The sequence below is a fragment of the Petaurus breviceps genome, unplaced genomic scaffold, assembly GCF_028583685.1.
Source record: "Petaurus breviceps papuanus isolate PSGF00001 unplaced genomic scaffold, PetGlider_PUasm1.0 37, whole genome shotgun sequence".
NCBI lineage: Eukaryota > Metazoa > Chordata > Mammalia > Diprotodontia > Petauridae > Petaurus > Petaurus breviceps.
In genome coordinates this window covers 56,185,885-56,198,805 of record NW_027186296.1, presented here as the reverse complement: position 1 = coordinate 56,198,805, position 12,921 = coordinate 56,185,885, and the positions used below count along the sequence as shown (strand labels likewise).

Sequence of the window (12,921 nt, the reverse complement as noted above, 5' to 3'; positions counted from 1 at the left end):
TTTTTCTAATGTGATTGCTCCTTCCTTCCAACACAGCCGCCAGAATGATAGCCTCCATTGAATGCAATGCACGTCAATAAATACCGAACATGAATGTGAATCAATATTGTGTTAGCATTGGGATTAAGCAAGCTATTTTCTCCTCCTTTTTTTCTGGAGAGATGAATATGAGTAAATAAAATGAGTGTTTGGCTGAAACTGTGTCTGGGGATTAGGTTTTGTATTTCCCTTTAGAGGCACAGTATACCACCTGGTTTGGCCTTTCCCAGCTCCCTTGGTCTAGTACGGAGTATAAAAGCCTGAGCAGGCCATTAGACTTTCTACATAGTAGGAAGCAAGAAAAGAGGAAGGTATACCTCTGGAAAGTGGTAGGTGCAGTTCCTGCAACCTTGAAGAGTTATGTTTCATATGGCTTTTTTTTTGTTGTTGAAAATTAAGGAATAATTTATGAATGTCTAGACACGAATTAATAAGTATAATAACCAATACTTTGGATCTGAACATGTTATTAGGGTAAAATATATACAACACAGATATAAGAAAAAAAAATCACTTATATAGGCTATTATCATACCAACATCCTAATAATAAAACAATTTAAAAACAAAGCTCTAGCAAAAATTTATCTTTGATGATGAATGATTCAAAAAAGGAAGACAATCAAATTTCTGCAGATAGAATCAGTAAGAAGATCTTAAGGGTTTTTTGCAGGATTGTATAATTTTAAAGGAGGAGAGTGATGGGAAACAGGATTGGGTCGAGGTATGTCCTGTGACTCATAGAAAGTAAGAATAAGAGGATTCAATCTACCCATCAGGAATGCACATCTTTATATATCAGATGCTTTATGTATAGGAGCCAACTCACAAAATTAGGGGGAAAAATATTCTAACAACACAAAGTAAAATTGTAGAATGAAACAGTTTTTGTTTAGAAAAATTGCTTTTGGATTCTGTGTTAGTTTCAGGAATTTCCCGCTAATGTAGAGACAGTTATAGTGTGTATAAAAATGTGAATAAATGGCAAGAAGGATAGCTCCTGCTGTTTTGGAGGCATCCCACAAAGGGGTTATATCTCAAACCCTTCAAGTATAAACTTATTTCACAGTATCTTTGGGGATAGTAGTTGGTTGAAATGGATTTGGTGTTTTTCCCACAAACAGGAAAAATATAATTCCTTGAGGTAATTTCTAAGAGAGGGTGAATTTATAAAACACTGCTAAAGTTTCTTGGCCCCAGATAATGGTGGAGAACCCTCAGATAATGAAGTCATAGGGAGATTTTTCATTACTTTATTTAGCATCTCTGCCAAAATATATGATGTCAAAGATTAGGTGACAGTTGGCAGGAAGACATCTATTTAATTCAGTTAACCATTTTGAGTCAAAAATTCTTTTTTTTTTAAGCAATCAGGATTAAGTAACTTGCTCAAGTTTACACGGCCAGTTATTTCTGGGTGTGGTGCTGAGTATCTGAGCCCAGATTTGATCCAGGTCATCCCGACACTGGAGCCGGTGCTCTTACTCGCTGAGCCACCTGGCCGCCCCGAATCACAAATTCTTTACTTGTTTTTCTGAATTCAAACATTTACCTGGATTTAATTTTTTTAATATAAGTATTTCCTTTCCTCTTTCCAAAAAAAATAAAAAACCAAACCCAAAACCATTTGTTAGTGTATACTCAGAGTCAAAATCAAGTGAAACAATTAGTAGGTTATTTTAAAACACACAATCATGATAGAAACATAATATCTGACACTGATGTGATAGGCTAACATCAATAGATTGTAAAAGGTGATGATACAGACACATACACATATATTTTGTGTGTTTTTGTAGGTATAAAATTTCCTTCAAAACTCATCATTAAGGGTGGCCAGGTAGCACAGCAAGTAAGAGCACCAGCTCCAGTGTCGGGATGACCTGGAGATCAAATCCCGGGCTCAGACACTTAGCACCCACCCAGAAACACCTGGCCGTGTAACCTTGAGCAAGTTACTTAACCCCAATTGCTTAGGAGAAGCCAGGTGGCTCAGTGAGTAAGAGTACCGGCTCCAGTGTCAGGATGACCTGGAGATCAAATCCTGGGCTCAGACACTCAGCACCACACCCAGAAATAACTGGCTGTGTAACCTTGAGCAAGTTACTTAACCCTGATTGCTTGAAAAAAAAAGTCATCATTAGACTCCAGATCTCCACTCCTTACTATATATGGGATTTTTTTAACTCCAAGATTTATTTGCTACATTTCTAAATAGCCTTTCCTCCTCAAAGCTCAACCACTGTAAGCAGAATGTTAGGGACCACTGTGCTTAATTGCATGAGCCTCCATTTTCTGGGGATCCTTGAGAATAGTGGATATGTCTTGGAGCTAGCATGAAGGGAGGTGGTGGTCCCATTGGGTGGGGCATATATGGTGCAAAACCTGGTGGAGGTGGAGGTGCAACCTCAGGAAGAGGGGACAAAGCAATATTAACCAGTCCTGCAGGATCACTGGGAAGAAGATTAAAATGATTGGCAGAGGCATTTTTTTCAGCTGCTGAAGGAGGAAGAAGAGCTCTAGGAAATCCTGGTATGGGTTCCAGTTTAATTACATTGTCTGTGGGTCCTTCTTTTTCCTTTTCTTTTCCTCTGGCTGCCTGGGATCTTTCTCATTTCCAATTAAGCCTGTGTCCATTCACAATCAGTTTGGTGAAGGACTTCTTAGCAGCTATCTCTGCAGTTTGCATTGTAGCAAACTGGATGAAAGCATATTGCTGTCTGTGCAACTGTTATGGCTTGGATCTCACCAAACTGGTAAAAGTGATTTCTGAGATTAGTCTCACTGATTATATCACCAAGACCACCAACATACAGTCTGGTAATGATTAGTCTTATCGCCTGGTGGATCCAGGTGAGGCATTGTTTAAGTTTGTTTTATTAGCTATCAGATCATTAATATCATAACAGTAATCTTTTACGTTCTGATCAGCAAAAGTTTCATAGGGGTCTTCAGGCTTTCTCATATCTGTTATGGACACTTCTCTTCTGTGTTCTCCTTTCACCCAGAAAGAACAAACATGAGGGTGAATCTGTTTTTAGTAAGGGCTGGTTTAAGCCAATTTGAGCAGCATGTCACTGGTATCTGTAGCCTTCCCAGGAACACCAACTGGCTGAATTGCCTCCCAATTAGAAATTTCTTGCACAGCATTTTGGATGTAGTATTCTTTGTTCACATCAGACTTAGGCATGGCATCCTTAAAGGACAGTCATACGTCACAGACCTGAAGAGGTAAGCCATATTCTAGATACAAAACATTTTTGAACTTGCTGCAGGTTTGACCCATGTTAGTCTTCTAAAAATGCATGTGAACACTGCGAAAATAGCTTGGCAGAAATTTTGCGTTCTTTTCCATACTTTTTTTTTCATTATTAGGATGGAGGGATTTTCTCCAAGGCACATCTGACACAGAACAGGGAAGTCACCCTCTTCCCAGTCCTGCCTTTTGTAGGTGTTGGAGCACAGGCATAGCTATTAGTTCTGCCACAGAAGTAGGAGCCTTGGTATGATCCCCAGCAGCCCTTGTGAGAGCAGTACCCACCCCCAACCTAGCTTCTGTACAGCCATCACATCAGTCTAATGCTCTTTTGATCACTTTGCTCTGCCTATATTCTTTCTGTGAGATTCCAAAAGAACTCCAACAATACTTTTGATTCAAATATTATACAGTATTTCTCTTTTCATAATTGAGACTGTGACTATATTCACTCGCATAAAAGAATTAGGGAATAAAGATAATTATAGAAATAACTTAGACCCCAAGATATTTTTTGCCTGAGTGATGTGCAGATAATTGGGGCAAAAGTAAATTTTAATGGAATTATGTTGGTAATTGCCTCATTCCCACTCCAAGGTTTTACATACCTAGAACCATAGCCATGGTGTTATAACCATTTCTCTTCAATTTAGAAAGGGATATAAGATATGAGGGAATTCTGAACTATGATTGATCTCTGTTTTTGTCTTTCAATTGGCCTTAAGAATGATCCTTGGATACCTCAGAAATTAACCAGTGAATTTTACATATATAAAATGCCTCCAACCTTTCTCTTCTTTATGAGAATAGGAATATTTCTTTTTTTAAATTTTTTCATTTGTTTGTTTCCTTTTAGTTTACAGGATTCAATTTCACAATTCCTTGAGTTTCACATTTTGTTCCTCTCCCTCTCCCCCCCCCCATGGCAGCATATAGTCAAGTATAGGATCTGTAAATACTTTCATATTATACGTTAGTCAGGTTATAAAGATGGATTGTATCAGATGGAATGAAAAATGGTAAAGAGGACATAAAACCAAACAAGAGGAGGAAAAAGATCAGGTATTTTGCTTCCACCTGGATATAAACTCAGTTCTTTCTAGTTCTTTCTCTGCATGCACATATTTCTCTCCATCATGAATCTTTTGGGATTGACTTATATCACTGCATTGCTGAGAAGAGTCCAGTCTATCAAAGTTGGTCATCACACATATGTTGTGTCTATAATTGTGTACAAATTTCTCCTGGTTCTACTCTTCTCACTCAGCATCAGTTTCTGTAAGCCTCTCCAGGTAAATATGAAGACCGTCTGCAAGAATAGGAATATTTCTACAATTATATGGGGGGTTGGGGAGGAAAGGGAAAGGACGGTGGGAAAAAGAAAGAAAGGAAAAAAGAAGAAAAAACAATAGCAATAAAAATAACAATGATAAATGACGTTTCTACAGTGCTTATTATGTGCCAGTCATTGTGCAAACATCATATCATTCATTCCCTCCAAAAATCTTGGCAGGTAGGTATTGTCATTTTACAGATGAGTTAACTGAAGCAAATAGATGTTAAATGATTTGCCCAAGATCACACAGCTAGTAAGTGTCTGAGGCTGGACTGAACTTAGATCTTCCTTACTCCAGGTCCAGAGCAAAGAAATAAAGAGATAGATGGATAGAGGAAGGGAGGGAGGGAGAAAGGGAAGGAAAGAAGAAAAAAAGAAAGGAAGGAAGGGAGGGAGGGAGGAAGGAAGGAAGGAAGGAAGGAAGGAAGGAAGGAAGGGAGGCAGGGAGGGAGGGAAGAAGGAAGACAGATAAAAGCAGGAAGTGATACTTCTGTTTTCTTTCCAGTATCCTAGCCCAGAATGAGTTTAATCAGCTGAGAAACCTGACTCAAAAGTCTTTGCTACCCTTTCTAACTCCAATGAGCTCTTGCTTTCTGTGGCCTAGTGAGCAACACCCTCTACCTATTTCACTGTGGATTATTTAGAATGATTCAAATGTAACTTGCTGTTATAGCCTCAGAGAGATCAGGGACAAAAATCTTGAAAAAAGAAAAAAAAGGCTGTGTTAAAATACCATAATTAACTGCCAAACAATTGGTTCATGTCTCTTTAGACTTCTAAAAATTGTTTAATATCATTTACTTTACCTTTGTTCCCAAAGGTTGCAAATCCATACTTACGGACAAAGTAAAAAGTCACTTCCTGCCCCTTATCCTCCCCTTCACCCTCTGCCTAATATAACCATCTCTTCTTCATCATGACCCCTTCCAAATATGAATATATTGACAATATACTTATAATCTGAATAGATTTTTCCTTAGACTTTTCAAATTGCAGTCTTCCTACATAATCTCATAAAGAGTAAATAAAAATTAAAACAAAAAACAAAAACAAAAAAACCCAAACACATCTTGCTTGTTAATGATACCTGACATTTATATGGCATAATTTTCAAAGCATTTTATAGATGTTATCTCATTTTAGTCTTGTAACAAGTATGTGCGGTAGGATTACAGGTATCATTATACCTATTTTGCTGAGGAGGAAGCTCGTGATAAGATTGTAGGAAGTCATGAGGTTTGCTCATATTCACACAAGTATATGTCAGTGGTGGGATTCGAAATGTTGCCTTGTGGTCCTCTTTATGGCTATTTCCTACACTTCTGAATATTTATATATATTTTAAAAAACAGTCAGATTTAGCATGAGTGTAGACATATTGAACAAAATGACTTAAACTATCTCATCACAAATTCATTCATTCTCTCTTCTGGACAAGAGGGAAATCCTTGTCACTTCAATTCCTTGTTTCTGTTTACCATGCTTATGGGCTCTGCACAGTAATAGAAATACTTTATTCAGAAGAATTACATTTTTAAAAGTTTTTTTAAAATTAAGTGCTTCTTTTCTTGTGGCCAAAGAATTCCATTTAGCTCAATTTTTCATACCAGGTAAAGAAGATAGATAATTCTTCCATAACCCATCATTGATATACCCCTAAGCAGAATTCACATTTTGCTAAGGGTGTATAGCTTACTGATTGCCTTCAAAGGCCAAATACTCAACCATACTTTAACAGGAATTTCCTGACTCATATTTCTGAACTGCCCAGGTAAAAGAAAATTCTTATATTAGCACAGACAGCTAGACAGTCAACTCCAGTATATGATGAGATATACTCATCTTTATTCTACTTTCTTCCTATCTCTGCTGTTGTTATCTTTTAAATACCTAATCTACTCCAAAGGCTATTTATTCACCATGTACCATTCACCAAGTGAATAGGAAAAGAGAGAATGCCTGTTCATGCTCTGGAGTAGAGATGAAGACTCCTTGATATCAAGTCATCATGCTCTTCCTGAAGCAAGTTCACCACACAGGTATGCTTCTACACCGTGGCCCTCGTTGGATTTGCCCCCTCTACGTTACAGAAATTTATTGAATAAATATATGCAAAAACAATATAAATTAAATACAAGATAGTTAAGTGCATTATAGTTAATAAAAGAGGATATTAAGGGGCGGCCAGGTGGCTCAGCGAGTAAGAGCACCGGCTCCAGTGTCGGGATGACCTGGATCAAATCCAGGCTCAGATACTCAGCACCACACCCAGAAATAACTGGCCTAACCTTGAGCAAGTTACTTGACCCCAATTGCTTAAAAAAATAAAATAAAATAAAACAAAAGAGGATATTAGCAGTGTGACTGAAGGTGTGGAAGGTGGTGCCTAAGCTTCATCTTGAAGTAAGAAAGGTAATTCCTGAGTAGAATTTGAGGTATGAATCCATTGTAAGAATAGGAGATGGCCCACACAAAAACATGGGATGAACATTGCTAAATCATGTGCGAGAAACTGAGAGGTCAGTTTTGCTCATAAGAGAAAGAATAACATAATGAATCTGAATAAAATTCCATTGTAATCACACTGTGTAAAGAGATCTAAAGACCAAGCAGATAATTTTTACATTTAATTCTGGAGGCAACAAGGAGCCACTAGAATTTACAAAATAGGGGAGTGATGGTCACTCAGTCAGCAAGCTTTTATTAATAAGAGATTTTAAAAAGGCAAAATACAGTCCCTCCTCTCAAGGAACGTATATTCTACCTTTCCAGTCTTGTCACAATTCATTTTCTGCCATGAACTCTATGACTTAGCTACATGGATCAAGAGTCCTCCATCTTGTGACTCTGCCTTTTCAAGCTTTCCCATATCCTTCAAATGATCTGAACTCTCCCATTTACCTATTATATTTCCTGGTTTTCTTTAAGACTGATACACCTCATGGTCCATTGATTCAAACCCCATCATTTTGCAAATAAAAAACTTAAGATGATTTACTTGGAGTCATGCAATTACTAGGTATGTGAAGCAAGATGTTGACTCAAATTCTCCTAATTCTAGATCCCATACTCTATCCTCTATATTACCTAGAAGCCTCAAAAACTATTGTCAAAAGTAGTATAAAAATGTTTAAGGATGTGAATTTTCTCTTAAGGACTGCTTTGGCTATATTTTAAACATTTTGGTACATTGAAACTCTAGACTTCTCTTTTTGTTTTTATTCAGTAATATAAAGAGATATACTGTATCTTATCTTCCTAAAATTTTAATCAGAGATTTTAACTTCTTCATCCTTTTGTAAGGTTTGACTAAAGAAGGTCATATTGAAGTCCCCAACTATTATGGTTTTGCTGTCTATTTGTCCCTATAATTAAATTAGCTTTTTCATTAAGTACTTAGAGGCTATACCATTTGATGCATATAGAAGTAAATTATTTCATTATTTATTGTACCTTTAAGCACAAAGCAGCTTCTTTACTTATCTTTTAAGTACCTTTATTTTTAATGTTGCTTTGTACAAAATCTTGATTTTTCACCCTAGTTGATTTTTTTTCCTTAATTCATCAAGGGGATAATAAATTCTGCTCCTAACTCATATTTTAATTCTGTTCTTTCAAGTGCATTTCTTGTAATCAACATATTGTTCAATTCTGCTTTCTAAACCTTTATACTATTTTCCTGTTTTATGGTTGAGTTCATGACATTCACATTCATGGTTGTGAATATTAATTGTGTTTTTCCCTCCATTTTATTCTCTTGCTCTCCACCCCCTCTTTATAAAAAAGAAAAAAATGGTAAAAGAGAAGAAATATAATCAACCTCAATGTTCTCTAATTGAAGTAATCAGATCCTGCTTTTCTGTCCTTCTCTTTATCTCATCCATAAACCAATTCTTACACTTTCTTTTTTTCTCCTTTTAGTCTCCTCTTTATGTTACACCCACCAAAGGTGAAATTTATTTTGTTTGTGTCTATTCACTCCCCCATCCTCCCTGGCCTTATTACTGCAAGTTTCCCTGTTCCATTCAATGTATTCCTACAATGAATTCTTTTTTTTTTTTTACGTTGAACACTCTTTTTCTTGCATTCAGATAATAAAAAAATGTATGTGTTATATGATTACCTCATCCTTTCCTCCATCTTTGCAGTCTTCTTTTAAGCCTCATACTTATAAGCCTTACTTAATTCCTCTCTTCTTCCTCATTTCTTCTGTAGTTATTTCTTTTCCCTTCCCTTTCTTTCTTACTCAAAACCCAACAAAATACAATGAAACAAACTTAAAACTCCTTTTCTTTCTTTCTTTTCTTTTCTTTTTAAAATTTTCTTTGTGAGCCTTAAAGAGAGCTGGATTCTGAAAGAACATCTCTCTTCTCTGTCAATTAGAATATAAGCAGTTCATCATGATTTAGGCCTTTGCTATTGATTAAATATATTTACCTTTAAATTTTTTTCTCTTATTTTCTTTGGGCCTCCAGTTTCCTGCATTCGTCCTTTAAAGATTCTACCTAACTTGTGTCTTTCTACCAGAAATGCTTTAAAGTCCCCAGGTAATTAAAGGATTGTTTCCCTTTATAGAATTTTGCTGTTTTGCTGTTTTCCCCTGTATAAGTTATTCTTTGATTTGTCTTTCTCTTTTTGAATATAATAATCCGAGATTTTCTTCACCTCAAAGTAGTTGCCAAATAATCTTGTCTATAATCTTATCCTACCATCTAATTACAGTTGCTTAGTACTTGAACTCCTCTGGTTTCCTGAAATATTTTTTCTTTGACCTGAAAGATCTGGATTTTTCTCAGGACACAACTAGGGTGTTTTCAACTTGCACTTTCTTTCATAAGTTGACCAGTGTCCTCCTGTTTTTACTTTGATTTTTGGTAATAACAGATCTAGGGAGTTTTATGGGCAATTTTTTTTAAATATGACAACCAAGTTATTTGCTTAGTCATAGTATTCAGGGAGTCTTTTGATTTTTAAGATGTAATTTTTTTTATTAGCAATTATTTTTATTTTATTTTAAATTAATTTTTAAAAGATATCATTCATTTATTTTTCTCCCTCCAATTCCCCTCCCCATTTAAAGCAAAATTTCTAAATACTTGTTAAAAATAAACATAGTCAAGGAAAACAAATTCTCATAGTGGCATTGTTCAAAGATGTGTGTTCCATTCTTCATACTGGTCCATAATCTTTTTGTCAAGAGTTAGGCTGTATTCTTTAGCATTGGTCCTCATTAATCATTTCATTGATCAGACTTTCCAAGCCTTTGAAAACTGCTCATTTTTTACAATGTTGATATTATGGTATAAATTGTTCTTCTGGTTTTGCTTTCTCTACTCTGAGTCATCTCATATAACTTCTCTCAGTTTTCAAAGATCTCATAGCCCACGATCTTATTCTATTATATTCATAGTCCATGCTATGTTCAGCTATTCTCCAACTGAAGAACATCTCTGTAGTTTCTGTTTCTTTGTCACTACAAAAAGAGCTACTATCAATATCTTTGTAAATATAATATCTTTTTCTCTCTTTCATCTCCTTGGAGAAAAGGCTTAGTAATTGTATTGCTCAACCAAAATGTATGCACAATTTAGTAACATTTGGGACATAGTTCCAAATTGCCTTTTGGAAAGGTTGTGTCTTAGCTCATAATTCCACCAAGAATGTCCCCTTACCACTTCTGGCTTGAAAACTCCTAAAGTTGCTGCTGCTTCTGTAGCTATCATCTGGTCCCGCCACTGGGGTTTCAATTAAGTATGCTCCAGCCTTGCATCCACTCCCATGTCACAGATCCCTTTCTGACCTCCTAAGTTGTCTTTTGCTGGAAGAATATCTTACTCTGGCCTTTTGTTGGCTCTGCCACTCCAGAATTCTATTTGAGGCATTATTTTAAAATTGTTTGGAGGGGAACACTAGAAGAGCTCTGCTGAGTGCTTTTTCTGCTCCATCCTGGCTCCTCCCCCAGAGTTACTGGTCCATATCTGGGCTTCCCTTAGCCCATTTCTTTCCCTTGCTGTCCCATTGGGGATTTATTTCCTCTCCTGCTGTTACCTATGCAAGCCCCAATTAGAGAACGTAGATTGCATTCTTATCAATCCTTCTACATGTTCCCCTCAGAGGTCATCACATCCAAATGCTTGATTTTATATATGAGGAAACAGAGATCCAAGGGAGTTCAGTTACTTGCTCAGGGTTATACAGATAGTAAGCACTAGTAACTGTATACAAAACTAGATCTTCTGACTCCAGAATTGATTTTTCTTTTCATTGTACCATAATCAACTTCTCCTTACATTTTCAGTTGAGCTTAAACTTCAGCAGAGATGTTTGAGGCATAATTTTCTCCTTATAAAGTATTTACTTGTCGTTGAGAGTGAGGGAGGAGAAGTTTTGACCCTAATCCAGGAAAAAAAACCATCTCTTCATATCCTAGTCCCTGATTGCTCTTCATTTGGTACAGTCTCACCTCTCCTTCAGTGGCTCCTCCAATGAACTGCCCAGCAACCCGGCATCAGTCACTATACCTACACATCTCTCCTATAATTTCTCAATTTTAAGAGTAAAGCAGCAAAATCTGTCAAGGTCTATGTTCCTTCTTCCTGGGCACAGTTTCTAGTGGTCTAATTTAGGAGGTAGAATAACAGTAGAATCCTAAATTTGTAGAATACTGAAGTTTTTGTGGATTTATTTTGAATCTTGCTAATTACCAAACTATTTGTTGTCTGTCTCTTTGCTGACTATCTAGGGTTATTCTAGATAAATCTATGAGTAGTCTGCAAACAGGATCAATTTTTACCCCCTCTTCCTCTCTACCTTTCATGACTTTACTCACAAAGGACCACATTCTAATGAGACCCCATATTTATATGTCTTTAGTTTATTACATTTTTTGAGTCTCACAACAACACTGTGAAATAAAAAGTGTAGGTATTATTATCCCTATTTTAGAGATGAAGTCATAAAGTTGAAATGAAATATCTGAAGACATAAAGACAATACAAGGTAGAGCTTGGATTTGACTCCTTGTTCTCTAACAGCTCTTTCTGCTCTATTATGTTACCTCCTGAAGAGACTTTCTCACAATAATCCTATGAAGTGAAATTGACAACATACCCATTTGGCAGATATATCAAGTTCATCATGTCCAAAAAAGAACTCATTTATCTTTTTCAGAAATCCTCCGTACTTCAAAAATCCCTAATTACTGTTGAGGGTTTCAGTCACCTTAAATATGCAACCTTAGTTCCATACTTTACTCCATGCTGAAATTTGTCCTCCATATGCAGTCAGTTGCAAGATCTTGTCATTTCTACCTTTACAGCATCTCTTTTAGATGTACCTTTCTCCTTGGTCACAGTAACCACAGTTCAGGCCCATATCACTTTTAACCTGCTTGCTTGTATTCTTCCTTGCTTGTATTCTTCCTGCCTTAATTCTCTCCACCTCCCCCCTTCCTCAAGCTATTTTCCAAACCACTGTCAATGTGATTTTCCTAGAATATAGTGTTACCATTTCACTGCCTTTATCAAACTCCAATGGCTTCATACAACCTTGGAGGTTAAATATAAATCCTTTATTTGGCATTTAAAGCTTTCCCTAACAGGCCCCTCTCCTATGCTTTATCCTCTCTACCACAATCCAAATACACTGGACTACTTGCAATTTCTTAAATAGGACATTGCAACTCCTTACTCCATATGCCTTTATCCTAGCTGTCTCTCATGCCTGAAATGTTCTGGCTCCTCATCTCCATCTCTTAGAATCTTTGATTTCCTTCAAGGACCATATCAAATGGCACTTTCTATAGGAGACCTGTCCCAGCCCTACCACCTCCACCTCCAACCAAAGACTTTGCAAACTAATGTTGACTTCCATCTACTCTTTATGTATCTTATATTTGCACAGGTAGGTACATGTGATCTCTCCTGTTAGAATGAATGGTTCTTGAGGGCAGGGATGGTATTTTGATCTTTATCTCTCTTGTGATTAGCACAGCACCCAAATGCTTGTTGATTAATTGCCCATGATGGGCAGTTGATGACACCTATGAGGAAACTGAGGGTGAGAGGCATTAAGCAACTTGTCCATAGTCATGCTCCTGGAAAAGTCAGAGGTCTGATTTGAACCCCTCATTTGATTTCATGTCCAGTACTCCTTCTATTTACTAACTAAAAGGTAGCCATTTGGGAATGTCAAGAAAAAAGGTTAAGTGATTATTGTGAGATTAAAATTATGAAATGGCTTGAAATATTTTCCTTTCTTTTATACATATAATTTATTTTTATTCAAAGACT

The 12,921-nt window shown here is 36.5% G+C and overlaps 1 pseudogene; it reads right to left on the bottom strand.

Annotated features, from left to right (window-relative positions):
* Positions 1–2,294: 2,294 nt before the first annotated feature.
* On the bottom strand, positions 2,295–5,463 carry LOC138168334 (pre-mRNA-splicing factor RBM22 pseudogene; annotated as a pseudogene).
* Between the last annotated feature and the right edge of the window lie 7,458 nt (positions 5,464–12,921).